The 14242-nt window shown below is 36.2% G+C and overlaps 1 protein-coding gene across 1 annotated transcript in view; it reads right to left on the bottom strand.

The window, feature by feature from the left end:
* Positions 1 to 10576, bottom strand: part of LOC141548029 (sulfotransferase 1 family member D1-like) — a 33733-nt gene extending 23157 nt beyond the window's left edge. Inside the window, exon 1 of the mRNA XM_074276788.1 lies at positions 10257 to 10576. The gene's annotated coding sequence lies outside the window, so the exon portion shown is untranslated. The remainder of the gene's footprint in view (positions 1 to 10256) is intronic.
* Between the last annotated feature and the right edge of the window lie 3666 nt (positions 10577 to 14242).

The raw sequence follows: 14242 nt of genomic DNA, 5'->3' as shown, positions 1-14242 counted from the left end.
CTTAAACTTTATTCCTTTCTCCCAGTAATCTTCCTTAGATTAGAGGAAACACTGCTACTAGTTATCGCTTCCTTCCCCAGATCTTCAATGGCACTCTCCAAGCCACTTACTCTCTGGATCTCTCTCATAAATCATCCATATGGTGACTCTACTACTCTTCAAGTACTCTATACATTCTTAGTCCAGAGTTAGGGAGCTCTCCATCCAACTTCTCAAGCTGGCCTCCAAAATGCCTTATCTCAGCAATTGCAGTCCTGGCTCCACTTCCTTAGTCTTTTTAATGATCCAGAGGTTAGGGATCCCTGTGTTCCCTGGTAAATACCTTAAGGGAACAACAACCTCCACTTTGTCTCACTTATCATATTTTCTCTATAATCCTTGGCCTTTTCAGCTTGGATTTGTGGAAAACACTGGTTAACTTTTGCTAAAAGAAACAAGAAAGCTATTGAATGCTTTCTTAAATGCTTCCTGGTCAAACATTTTATCTAATGTTCTACCTTGTGTTTTTCTATAAACTGATCTCTGAATGCTGAATATGATTTGAGTACAAAACCAGTTATTTTGGGTCAGTTCTCAGCTGGGACAAAATGATATGCTTATGGAGAACTTAGCCATAGCAGGGAAAGAACATTCAATGAGAATTTATATTGAGGACATCATGAGTTGGTTCAGCTGAGTGAAGTACCCCTTTGTCCGAGTTGTTTGTTATGGTTTACCAACCAAGCCTTGGAGCCATGATGAAACCCTTATAGATGATTTTTAAAAACAATTATATTTATTTATTTAATATTTTTCCTCCAGTTAAAATTTTTATAATTATTTGCATGTGCCTTTTTTTAAACTTTTAATTTCTAGATTCTTTCTCTTATCCCTACTTCCAGTCCCCATTAAGAAATAACATGTGAAGTTATGCAAAATATTTCCATAAGTCATGTAATGAAAGAAAATACAGATCTCCCCCATCCTAATTAAAAAAACTTCAAGAATAATAAAGCTAAAAGAGAGATACAGAGAGAGACAGAGAGACATGGATCATTGTATTGCTGAGCATAGCAAAATCAAAGAACATTGCTCTTACTTTGTATACAATAAATTTCACTTTGCTTAAGTTAATGGAAGACTTTTCAAATTTTTTTTCTTTTCTGAGAGCATCCTACTCATAATTTCCCAGAGAACAATAATATTCTATGACAATCCCATATACAACTTATTCAGTCATCCCCCAATTGATGGATATGTTCTTAATTTCCATTTTTTTGCCCTGAGAAGAGAGCTTCTACAATATTTTTGTACACAGAGGCCTTTTCATTTCTTTTTTAAAAGTCTTTTTTGGTATTCCTGCCTAGTAGTGGTATTGGTAAGTCAATATATGTGCATAAATTTATAGCCCTTTGTGCATAGATCTTATCTCTTGATCATTTGTCAATTGGGGCACGTCTCTCTCTCTCTCTCTCTCTCTCTCTCTCTCTCTCTCTCTTTTTTCTCTTTCACCTTTTTTTAAAATAAATTTGACTCAGTCATGTTTGAAAAATAAGGCCTTCACAGAGATACTTACTTTAAATCTTTTTGCAATTATTATTGTTGACTGTATTTCCCCCATTTTTCTAGTCTCTCTCCTTTCATTCTGGGGCTTTACATGTTTTATTACTGACCATTCCCTCCCCCAAAATGCCATTTCTTTTATCACTCTCCCTTTGTAGCTTTTTTTTTTTTTAATAAAAATTACCTGGAAGTGATGTTTATTACTTGAGCCCTTCATTAGCCAAGTTAATGAAACCCTGAGATTGATCTTTTTTGAAAATCTAGACCAAACTGTGTGGGGCTTGGGAAGTAGAATATTGTTCCCATCATCACAATTCTAATCCAAGTTCTTAATCCTTGTCAAAGTCTCTTGAAGTAGAAACCTAAATTTTAGGGTCCTGATAACTGGCTCCTTTCATCTTCTGAGATACAACAATTGCTTAAATGCTTTCCTTCGGGATGCTCTTTCCCCAAAGTGCCCTTCATTCTGGGGCCCTGTAGCCTCTTACAACTTTAAACCCCAGGTCATTGTGGTGGTGGTGGGACTTTGCCCTTTTGAGCCCACTTCTGTGTAGGGTCATTGCCCTTATCTTTCATTAGGGCACCAGTGCCTACACAAAGGAGTCAAAAATTACAAGCCCACTCATATCTAAAATTTGAGTCCATCTTAGGCCAGAATGTTACCGGACTGGAGATTGAAGCCTGAGCTTTACTATTGCAGGCTGTTCTCTACTTTTTGTCCATTTATAGGCTCTTCTTTTTTACCCACATTAAAACTAGTGAAATCTGAGTATGTATGAACTCAGAGCTCATAGCATGCCCTGTATTGCCCTCTGCTGCCAACATCAAGGTGCCCAATTTTGTCAGTTGATTCCTAGCTTCATGGATTGCAAACTTTCCCATTCTTCAATCCATTCTGGCCTTTGGATCCTATCTGGTAGTATTAGCAAATCACTTGCTCCTATCAGAGGCCCTGCTGGTTGATCTTGAAGCCTATTGCAAAGCTACTAGTTAAAGGTCTTCATCAAGACAATTTTTGGCTTTCAAATGCTTGAGTTTCTTCATGTATCCCATACAGATTTTGTCCTTTCCCTGTTGCTTAGTATTGATGTCACAGCACCTGCCTCTAGGGAAGGCACTACATGTTTTCTGTAATTTAGTTTTTAAGCATCAGGCTCCTAGGCTCCATCAAAGACAACACATAACACAGCTGCCACATCAATAATGTTTCTAGTATTGTAGTAGGCCCTAAGGATGGGACTAGAAGAGTTGATGGGAAATGACTTTGGGTACACCCCATAGTATCATTCACTATATTAGTTACTCCAAACAATGGAATTTAAAATAACTTACATAATATCAAGGGGTGGAGAGTGGGAGGAAGTCTGTGGATTTATGGAATGACATCAATTAATGAGTCAACAAACATTTATTAGGTTCTTAATATGAGCTATGTATTGTGCTAACCTCTGGGGTTACAAAGAAAGACCAAAATACGGTCCCTGCCCTCAAGGAATTCATATTAGAATGGAAGACACATACACATACATACACATATATCTTATGCTTTAAATATATGTGTATATCTTAAATATATCTTGTAAGATATATGTGTATATATCTCTCCATCCAGCCACTTATCTATCCATTTATCCATCCATCCATCTATCATCAATATATCTATGTATCTATCTATCTAAAGAAATAGAAGGTACTTTCATAGGGAAGACTCTAGCAGTATATGTGCATGTGTATGTGCGGTCTTGTCAAGATCTCTTAAAGAAAATGGTGTTTGATTCCCTAACTAACTCCTCTGGAGCCATTGGGAAGGGCATAAGGAAGCAACCAACGTGTTCAACAAGCCTGTTTTCTAAGATGTTAACAGCAAATTCTTGGTGATCATTAAGCTGCTCTCATGAACTCTGCACCAAGCTCAAATAATTTCAAATGATGAGGCAGGAGAGCTGTTTCCATAGTATCTCTAAAGTTATCATATTATTATCATGAACTTCTTTGTCCTGCATCACCCTGTGCTTCTGCTGTCCAGGGTAACCTCTGTTAAACCAGTCCCAGGAGGCCCTCCAGAATCTACAATTCACATCTGTTGTAAGAGACTGAGACTGATCTCACTGGTTAACCTCATAGCTCTCTCCATTGGTTCTCCCATTGCTGATCATGAAGATACAGATACTGCCTTTCACAGCCTCTCAGACTAGACAGATTCTAATGCATGACCAGAGTTTCCAAGTCTCAGATTTTGCCCCTGAATTCAGCAAGCTAGTTTTTCACCTTTCTATTGTACCCAGGATACAACAGCCTCTCCTTTCTTCATCTACTTTCCAAGATTTCAAGCTCCTGAAATAGCTTGGATAGAATCATAAAATTTTAGGTTCAGAAAGGAACTCAAAAGCTGTCAAGTTCGATCTGTGCCTGTATTATTTAATTTAGGCTATTAATTAACTGATTAATTCAAGCAAATGCCCAAATTAACTTCATGGTTACCCATTAACTCCAACCAAAATTAGATTCATCTCATGCATTTACTCATTTGACTTTTGGATAACTATATTTTTCTAGTAATGTTTTCCTTCAATCAATCAAAAATTAGTAACTTTCTGTTCAGTTATTTTCAGTCCATTCCAACTCTTTGTGACCCTTTTGAAGTTTTCTTGGCAAAGATACTGGAGTGATTTGACATTTCCTTTTCCAGGTCATTTTACATTGAGGAAACTGAGTTAAACAAGGTTAAGCAACTTGACCAGGATCACATAGTTAATAAATATCTAAGGCCGTTCGACTGCAATTTAGTTCTGCTCTTTGGTTCCAAAAAGAACAAAGTCAACAAAAATGATATTCTCCTGTTTCTGCATTTCTCTGGCTGTTGGTGCTTCTTCCCCTTCCCTTACATTCTGAATCATTACAATGGATTCATTTTGATTCTATTTATATTTATAGTTGTACATGTGTCTTCTGACAAGAGAATGCAAGCTCTTTAACATTACAGATTATTTAATTCTTGTATCTGCATCCTCCATATATAGCACAGTGCTTGATGTATAGGAAGTATTTAATAATTGCTTGTTTATAATTTAATGCTTTACAGTAATGACATTAATCATATTTACAATTTGCTTAATGCTATAAGGTCTGCAAAATGATTTGTCCATGTTATCTCATTTAGTCTCCATAGGAGACTAGGAGATAGATGCTATTTTAGTCCCGTTTTATGAATGAGAACACTGAAGAAGAAAGAAATCAAGAGTCTTTTTCAAAGTCACCCAGCTAGTAAGTGTCTGAGGCTAAATTTGAACTCAGGTCTTCCTGCCTCCATTAGAGCATTCTGCTGCCTTAATTTTCTCATCTGTAAAAGTGGGATCAAAAAAAGCACTTACCTTCCAGGGTGTTTGTGAGGATCAAATGAGGTCGTATTTGTAAAACACTTTGAAAATCTTAAAGCATTTCATAAATGCTTGCTCTTATTATTATTTTGTAAGTCACGCTGTATATTAGTTAGTGCAAGTTTTACTCTCATCGTTATATCTACTTGTCCAGAATCTTTTTCTCTATATAAATATATAGATTGCCCAGAGTCACCCAGGTACAAATGTCTGAGGTGGAATTTGAATTTGGCTTTGCTATTTTCAAGTTCAGACTTTTTTCAAACATGCTTATTGATTCTCATTTTGTAGATGGAAAAATAGAGAAGCCAGATTAAGGGAGGAAATGCAGAATGTTGGATTTGAATTAGAATCTTACTTCAGCCTTATATTTCTGTGTGATCTTGGACATCAAGATTTTTTTTTTTCAGCCTCAGTTTGCTTATCTATAAAATGGGGATAATAATAGCACCTACCTTCCTGGGTTGTTGGGAAGAGAGAATAAGATAACTTAGGTACAGTGCTTCACAAACTTTAAAGTGCTACATAAATGCTATTATTAATAAAATCACATTGTTAGCAAGTAAGAGACCAGGTTTTCCAATTCAGATTCATTTCCATTGCTCTGAAACCTTCAACACTTTGAAATTCTCTGACAATTTATGTGAGTTATGCATACAAGCGGATTCTAGCAGGCACTGAGGTATCTGTTTCAGGAGCTCTCAGTACAGGCAATTGCCAATAGAAGAGTTAACTAGACTTCTGTCCACCTATCTTCCCTAGGGTCTCTTATTTCCATAGATACCACCTACCAGCAAAAACCTCTGGAGGAATTGAAGAGAATTATGAGATCATATATTCCAGTTTCTGCTGACAGTATGGACAAACAGATTTTGCTTTTCTCACTAGATTTCTTTTGAGGAGAATCTTAGACATTCAAAGAGTAGGAATCTTTATTAATTTGTGTGCATATGTTTTAAAAGTTTCTTCTTTCTTTTGCTCCCCGTATATTTGTAAACATACTCATTTTATTTCTCAACAGACTTCACTTGTTTTTTGGTGTGTGTGTTTTTTTTATCTCAAACACTCAGCACTTAAGGCAATGCCTGGCACATAGTAGGGACTTAATTTATTAATTTATTAATTGATTGATGGTTGTTTGGAAATTTGCAATTCTTGCTTGTTAAAATATCTGCTATGTTTGAGATTAATGTTTTATTATAAATAAAGCAAAAAATAAATATGATCTCTATATACATGTAGACACATAATTATGTGATGAAGTCTAAGTGGGGCTGAAAAGAGAAAGAGAACATCTCTTTTCTATTGTTAAAACCCCTTTCCTTGTGAACTATATGCTTTCCCAAATCCATTTCATATTTATTGCTCCTGGTGCCTATTTTATCTCTTTATTTTGTCTGTAACCTCTTCTTGTAAATAAGATGATCTTTTGGCAATGAGAATGACCATTGTGAATTAGTCACATGACGGAAACCCACCAAATGGTGTCAAAATTGCTCTCTTGAATGGAATCTCCCCATTTAGTGCTTATATTTGATCTCATCACATGAGACTGCTTCCCCAAACCATATTGCTCATCTAGTAGGACTGACTTCAGTGTTGTATATACTTGAGTCCTGTTTAACGTAAAATAAAAGAGCAAATCTTTGGAACATGTGATGGATGTCTGGGATGATTTCTTCAGGTCAATTGAATTGTAACAAATGTTTATTACACACACACACACACACACACACACACACACACACACACATCAATCAATATTTGCACTCTATTGCTCTCCCAAATCTCTTCAGTTACCTCTCCTGGTGTGTATTTCACCTCTTCATATCTATTAATGTTACTTTCTCCCTGAACTAAATTGGAAGCTTGGCATAAGTTGGTACAAGGAGGAGCACAGTAAACAAAAGGAGCTTGAGCATTCAGAGTCTCAATCTCCAACATAACCTTTTTTGTCTACCTCTCATATTCCTGCTTTCTTAGCCTAACTTTGACTCTCACAAGTTATTGTTTGTCTTTTGTTCTAGAAGAGCCCCATGACATCAGGAATGAGATATCACAACTTGCAAGTAATTGTATTTAAATGAGGGAGGGCTGTGCAAAGTCAGCAGCTTCATTCTTTCCTCAGAAAAAAATTTGAGTCCGGTGGCTATATGCATATTACAATGTATTACATAAATACATATGGGATATACATAATAATGTAATATATTGTATTATGTATATAGTCACTGGACTTAAATTTTTTTTGATGATAGTCTAGATAGAGTAGGAAACCTTGGCCTTTTTTGACTCTTCCTCAGGTCTCAAGGCTAGGCAAAAATGAGGCTAAGAATGGTCTCTTTTACCTAGTCAAAAAAAATTAATCTGGCTAGGGAAGACCCTCAGGGCTTGTGGACAAAATAGAAATAACTACATTATAAGGAAACTGAATTATAAGGGTTTAAGAAGAGAGTGAGAGGAGAAAGGGAGACACTTATTGTAGCCAGGACTAAGCCAGGTGAAGATGGAAGAGACACAGGCATATTTGTAGGCAGGAGGAAAGCAGCCAATAAAAAGGAAGATTAGTGATAGAGTGGGGATACAGAGATATTGGAAGATGAGATAGAATAGGATCACTTTTGCATACAGAGGAGTTTGTCTTGGTAGGAAGAAGGGCCCCCCCTTTCACATGAGACAGGGGTGAGGAAAGAGAGAGTGAAGTAAATCTAAGATGAGGAAGAGAGAAGAAGAGACGATTTTTGGTAGATGTTCTCTTTGTCAGTGAAATATGAATCAAAGTTTTCGACTGAGAGGATAAGGGTCAGGAAGTCATTGGCAGTTTGAGAGAGAATGAAAAAGAGGTTTGGTGAGTTCGATAGTACATGTGGTGCAGTAGGGAGATGTTATAAGGTTGCTTTGATTCAATGAGGGTCTAGTTGAGATCATGTAACACCCCACTTATAGTGGACCCCGTCAGCACAGTTTTGTGATTTTTCTCTAGCTTTGTTTAGCAGCACATAAATAGGAGCAAAGGCAGTGAGTGCATGGTGGGAGTGACCCCAGGCTAATGTTGGCAGGGAAAGATCCATAGAATGTTGAGGCAAGGGACTCAAGAGAAAGAAAAAGTGAAGAGTTGACCAACTGAAAAAGAAAAAGTTGACTAAGGAGTCAACTTAGGGAAGAGAGAAGAATGCAGTCAATGTAAAAGTGATGGCCTGATATATCCTGGAGAGGTCATAAAAGATGGGAAAGAACTCAAAATGTTTGCAAAAATGTGCAGAAATGTTTGTAACAACTTTTTTTTGGTGGCAAGGATGAATGGTTGTCCATTGTCTGGGAAATGGCTGAATGTTATGGTATGTGAATGCATGGAATATTTTGTTCTATAAGAAATGATTAGGAGGCTGATTTCAGAAAAGCCTGGGAAGACTTAATATGAACTGATGCTTAGTGAAGTGAGCAGAACCAGGGGAACACTGTACATAATAACAGCTGTGATCCAAGGAAATTCTAATAAAATACTACATACATCCAAAGAGAGAAATATGGAAACTGAAGGAGGATTTAAGTTAGTATTTTCACTCTTTTTTTGTGTGTGTTTTTACCCTTTTGTTCTGATTTTTCCTTCATAAAATGATTAATATAGAAATATGCTTAAAATGTATTTACATATGCAACTTATATCAGATTGCTTGTTGTCTTGAAAGAAAGCTGAAAAGGAGGAAAAATATTGGAACTTAAAATCTTACAAAAATGAACATTAAATACTATCTTTACATGTAATTGGAAAAATAAAATATATTGAAATTAAAAGAAGAAAAAGTGATGACTCAGGGAAAAACTGAGGGGTGGAATTAATAGTGGTCATAGTGAGGATATGGAATGACATCAGATTATGGTTACACAAAAGATTGTGATCCAAGATAGTATTGTGGATCTGGCTCAAGTTACTGTCCAAAGTAAATCCTAATGGGGATGGGACAGGTTCTTGCTGGATTTTCATTTATTTCCTTTTCACATATACAGGGAAGATTAATTTTTAGCTAGCCAGGTCTGTTCAATGGTCTTTGAACAGCCTCATCTCCCTGCCCCAATTACCCTTCTTTTCCTTCTCAGAGGGGCAGTTAAATGGCATAGTAAATAAGCTTCCAGACCTAGAGTTAGGAAGAATTATCTTCCTGAATTCGAATGAGGCTTCAGACATTTATTATCTATATAATCTTGGGTAAGTCACTTAACCCAGTTCGTCATTTTCAAAAATGAGCCAGAGAAGGAAATGGCAAACCACAGCCGCATCTTTGCCAAGGAAACCCCAAAGACTCAAACATGGCTGAAACAATTGTAAAATTGTACTCCTTCCCAGAGCAGGACTTAATTAGTGCCTACCTCTTCTTAAGAGAGGAGAGAGGTTGGTTCCTATATTCATGATTTACTAATAACATAATAAAAGGAATATAGGGGACAGTGAAGTACTACAGTGAATGGCCCTGAAGTCAGGAGAACCTGAGTTCAAATCTAGTCTTAGAGACAACACTTACTAGATATGAGATCCTGATAAAGTTACCAATTGCCGTGGGAACAAAATGGACAAGTGTATTCAAAAATCCACCATGATAACAGCCAAATGATGAGTGTAATTTTTTAAAATTAAAATTCCAAAAGGGAATTTGTGAAAACTGATGCTATAGCCACCCATATAAGATAGTCTGGGAAACCAATCACGTGAGTGACTCCTGACATGCCATTCCCCAAAAAGCTCTTTCTGATATATGTCTGTTAATCATTTGAACTTGGTGCTGTTATACAATAAGTTCCAACTGAGTGATATAAATACTGAGAGATGATTAGGTCTTAGGGAGAGGAAGAATTCACACCTAACAACTTGAAATTTCTTATTTTTATCTTGCTCAGCTTTAAAAACGGCATATGGGACTGCCTCCATTTTGAGTTTAATCTAACTGAACAAATTTCAGGTCTGCGCATTAACATCTTGGTCCTAGATTTAATCTTTATTGTTTAAGGAGGAAAACTCAGCCCCATCACACTATAGCATCTATATAACAAAGATACATCAAAACTTTCTTTTTCATGTCTTCAACAGTACAGCAGAGCTAAATACTTCTGAGCTGTAAGAAACCTAAAGATCATCTCGTCTCATTTTATAAGTAAATTAGCTCACACAAAGTGACTCCTGAGATCACACCGGTAGTTAATAGCAGTGCTAAAAAGGCAGTTCTCCCAAACACTAACCACATCTTCCTCTACACCCTGCTCACCATTTACTTTTTTGTTTCTTTGAGTTTTTGATTAGCTTAAACAAGGTCATTATAAACAAAGGGTAGTGCAATTCCTTACCTGTTCCTTGTCTCTCAGAAAAATCAGAAACCCAGATCAGCTCCAGTGACTCAGTCAACTTAGAAGAATTCTTTCAATGTTCTTAGAAGAGGCAATAAGATAAAGAGAACAAAGATATACAAAAAAGTGACCTGACCAAGGGTCTTTTGTGTTTGTTATTCTAAGCTGGGAAGGCTTAGTTGCAGGTGTATTTTGCCTTGGTGGGGGACAAGATGAAAGAGACCCAGAGAAAACCTACCAAGCTCAGCAGCTGGACTAGGTGCTGTGAATAAATATGTTTGTTTAATAAAGGATAGACTAAGCTCTCTCAGCTCCTCCCAGAGGGAGGGAGGCTGGGCCAGATATACATGTCACTTAATGACTAAGGAGCTGTAAAACAGAGAAAAAACAGGCATATTTCATTTATCAATGGCAAACATAATACTTGGCCAAGTCAATAAATGCATCTGATAAAGAACATGGAGCTAGGCATTGGTATTATATGAATATTAAGAAATTAAGACCTTATTAATAAAATACATTTTTTTCTTTGAAAGAAAGATTAGCTTTTAGCCAACCCCCCTGGAGAGTCAGATATGCTTTTTTTCTGAAGTATTCAATAGGTTAAACCTGTCCAACTTAAGAATTGTGTGAAAGGAAATTAATTCTGGCATTTACCACAAATATACATACAGAGAGTATTAATGTAGTATCTTAAGGATAGCAAAAAAGTTTTACAAATATTAACTCATTTTATCCAAACAAGAGCAAAACAATAACAATAGCTAACATTTATATGTATTGCACAATGGTTATAGTGCCAGACTTAGAATGAGGAAGTTGTTGTTATTGTTGTTCTTTAGTTGATTTTTGGTCCTGTCTGGCTCATTGATTCTTTCTGGGATTTTCTTGGCAAACATCTTAGAATGGTTTATCATTGCCTTCTCCAGCTTATTTTTTGATCAAGGAACTGAGGCAAACAGTGACTTGTGTAGAGTAAGTCTCTGGGGCAGGATTTGCATTCAGTTCTTTCATACTCCAAGTCCAATGTTCTATCCACTGTGTCCTAATTGTCAAGTACAAGAAATAAGTGTGCTATAAGAAATGATAAGCAGACAGATTTCAGAAAAACCTCGAAAGAGTTACATGAATTGTTACTGAATGAAGTGAACAGAACCAGGAAAACATTGTATACAGTAATGTAAGGGCCCTTTAAATGGGCGGACACAGTGCATCGGGAGATTGAGGCCCGGAAGTAATGGGTGACTCTCTCGCTGATTGGCTGTGTGTGTGACCTCACAGGCCCTATGTAAGCCCACTGCAGGCAGCAACCGCCCTCTTTAACCTCAAGCTGTTCACCCTGGCTCCTAGCCTGGGTGGCCAAGCCAAGATGGGTAGCCGAAAGAGGTAAGGATTTTGGTAGTGAACACGTGGGTCTTCTGACCAGGTGTTCACTTGGGAACCAACAAGTCAGGGCATCAGTTAGGGCATTATGTGAGTAGGTATAATAAAGGCTTTTAAGATTACACATGGTTGTTCTTGAGTGCGCTACCGGTTACTAAGCTATAGATTCAAGAGATTGTGGCCAGAGACCTTAGAAGGCCTCAGAGGAGGCGAGCCGGGTAGAGCTCACACTGCAAAAGACAGTGGTCAAAGGTACTCTGGTGGGTCTAGGACAGACTAGTAATTGTAACTGCCAGGAGAGCACGTTACACAGTAACAACAACACTGTGTGTTAGTCAACTCTGATAGACTTACATCTTCTCAGCAATGCAATGATCCAAAACAATTCAGATAGACTCATGATGAAAAATGTTATCCATATTCAGAGAAAGAACCATGGAGTCTGATTGCAGACTATTTTAATGAAAGAATATTATTTTCACATTTTATGGATATTTTTTCCTTTTGTTTCTTCATTTACAGTATGACTAACATGGAAATATGTTTAACATGACTGTACATGTATAACCTATATCAAATTGCTTGCCATCTTGGGGAGGGAGAGGGAAAGAGAAAGAGGAAAATAAATTTGGAACTCAAAATCTTATAAAAATGAATGTTTAAAGTCATTTTACATGTCTTTGGAAAAATACTGTTTACACAAAAATGAGAAGTAAATTAAATTTTTTATAAAGAAAATTCTTTATTATGTAACATTTTTGGAGTATAAAGTAATTAGATGTCTTTCAAAACACAGTCAAGTTGTCTACTTCCCCACTCACCCTCAAAACCTCCTGGCTGCTGTTGCCACGTTTTTAGTGTATACTTGGAGAAACCTACCCCATTCTCACTTGCCCAACACACTCATAAAACTATAATTCCTTTTAAAACAATTTAGCTCATTTAACAGAGTAATGGAAGATATTTTTTGTCCTTCCTAGTGGGATATATAGAACACTTGAAAATGTCCACTGCTTGTCTCCAATTGACTGTGTGGGTGCTACTTTTGGTCATGTGGGATCCATTGATGATACAATTTTGTATTTTTACATCACAAAATTGACTATTGCATGGTCCCTTGGTCAACCTCTAACCCAATGACAGCATCAGGTGAAGGAGGGGACCACATCTTTAAAGGAAGTGAGAGCTCCTTGTGGAAGTTCTTTTGGTTGAGAATGTCCTTTTCTCATCATTACAATCACATCTTGCTATCTGGAGAGTTGGAGTCAGGGAAGATGATGCCTCTTCTTTTATCAGGTGCTACACTTCTCCCATCTCTATACTATCCCCCACCCTCAGCCCAATGCTTTCAGTGGACATAGAGAAACATTTTCAGGAGGACAATGGAAGGATCACTTAGAGTTTATATCATCTGGTTAGAATGCCAAATCCCATCATCAAGGGATCTCCAAATGGCCCAAAAGCTCTTTTTTTTCCATAAATTGGGCAGAGGAAAAGAATTTTTATGTAAAATCTGGTGAGCCAGCAAGAAGGGCCGATCTGAACATGCCCCATGTACATTAAGCAGACAAAAATTATTACAAAAGGAATTAAAGGTTTATGGACATGTTTGTTAAGAATGAATTAAGCTTTTCCAGGTGTACAACAAAAATACTGCAACTTCATTGGCTGGAAACCAATTCAGGGTTTCTGATTATTGTGGAGCTCAGTAGCATGCCATTTATAGGCTACTGTCATTGTTTTCCCCTTTGCTTCATATATAAATATTTCATATTCAAACTTTCTTAATTTTTAAAAAATGTTATTTTATTTTAATTTATGAAGTAAAAAGCATTTCCATAGCATAGTAGAATAATAAAAAATGATTGTTCATGAAACTGCATATCTATTATGTACACCTTGGTATTCCTTTTAAATGTAATAAATTTATTATGTAAATTTCTCCCTTCCTTCATTTTTCCATCCCTCCCCTTGCACACTAGAGATGACTATAATTAGACACAAATATATATGCAAACACACATATATGTAAAACATACATATTTATATGCATATACATGCCTGTACTTCTATTTATTATTTCTTTCTCTGGATGTATTTAATTTTCCTTCAGATGTTCTTTGTAGCTTTTTTGGGTAGTTACAAAAATCAAAATGACAGTCAAATTTTTTCTTAAAATGATATTATTGTTACTGTATGCAACATTCTATTGGTTCTATTCATTTTGTTCTACATTATTTTGTACAAGTCTATTCATGTTTTTCTAAAATCATAGATATGATTTTCATTTGATTTTGGTCAGTAACAATTCTCCTTTCAACTGTCTCTTTTAAATTTCTCAGTTGCTATACAATGGACAGTCTATTGCCTATCTACTCACCTTTTTCTCTTCAATCCAAAAATTTCCCCATCAACACAAGTACTTTTGTAGTATTTCATTTTGATAATACCAAGGGGAACCTAAAAATATTAATGCAATTTTAAGTTTTAAGCACTTCAGATGTAAAAAAGCTACAAACTTATAAAAACATTTGAAAAGTTAAATATTGAAAATATTAATGTATTTCTTAATAAGATCAACATAACTATCATCTTGTGTTATA

The sequence above is a fragment of the Sminthopsis crassicaudata genome, chromosome 6 (genome assembly GCF_048593235.1).
Source record: "Sminthopsis crassicaudata isolate SCR6 chromosome 6, ASM4859323v1, whole genome shotgun sequence".
NCBI lineage: Eukaryota > Metazoa > Chordata > Mammalia > Dasyuromorphia > Dasyuridae > Sminthopsis > Sminthopsis crassicaudata.
Note: the sequence above shows the minus strand (reverse complement) of the source record. Positions and strands in the feature narration are given on the sequence as shown.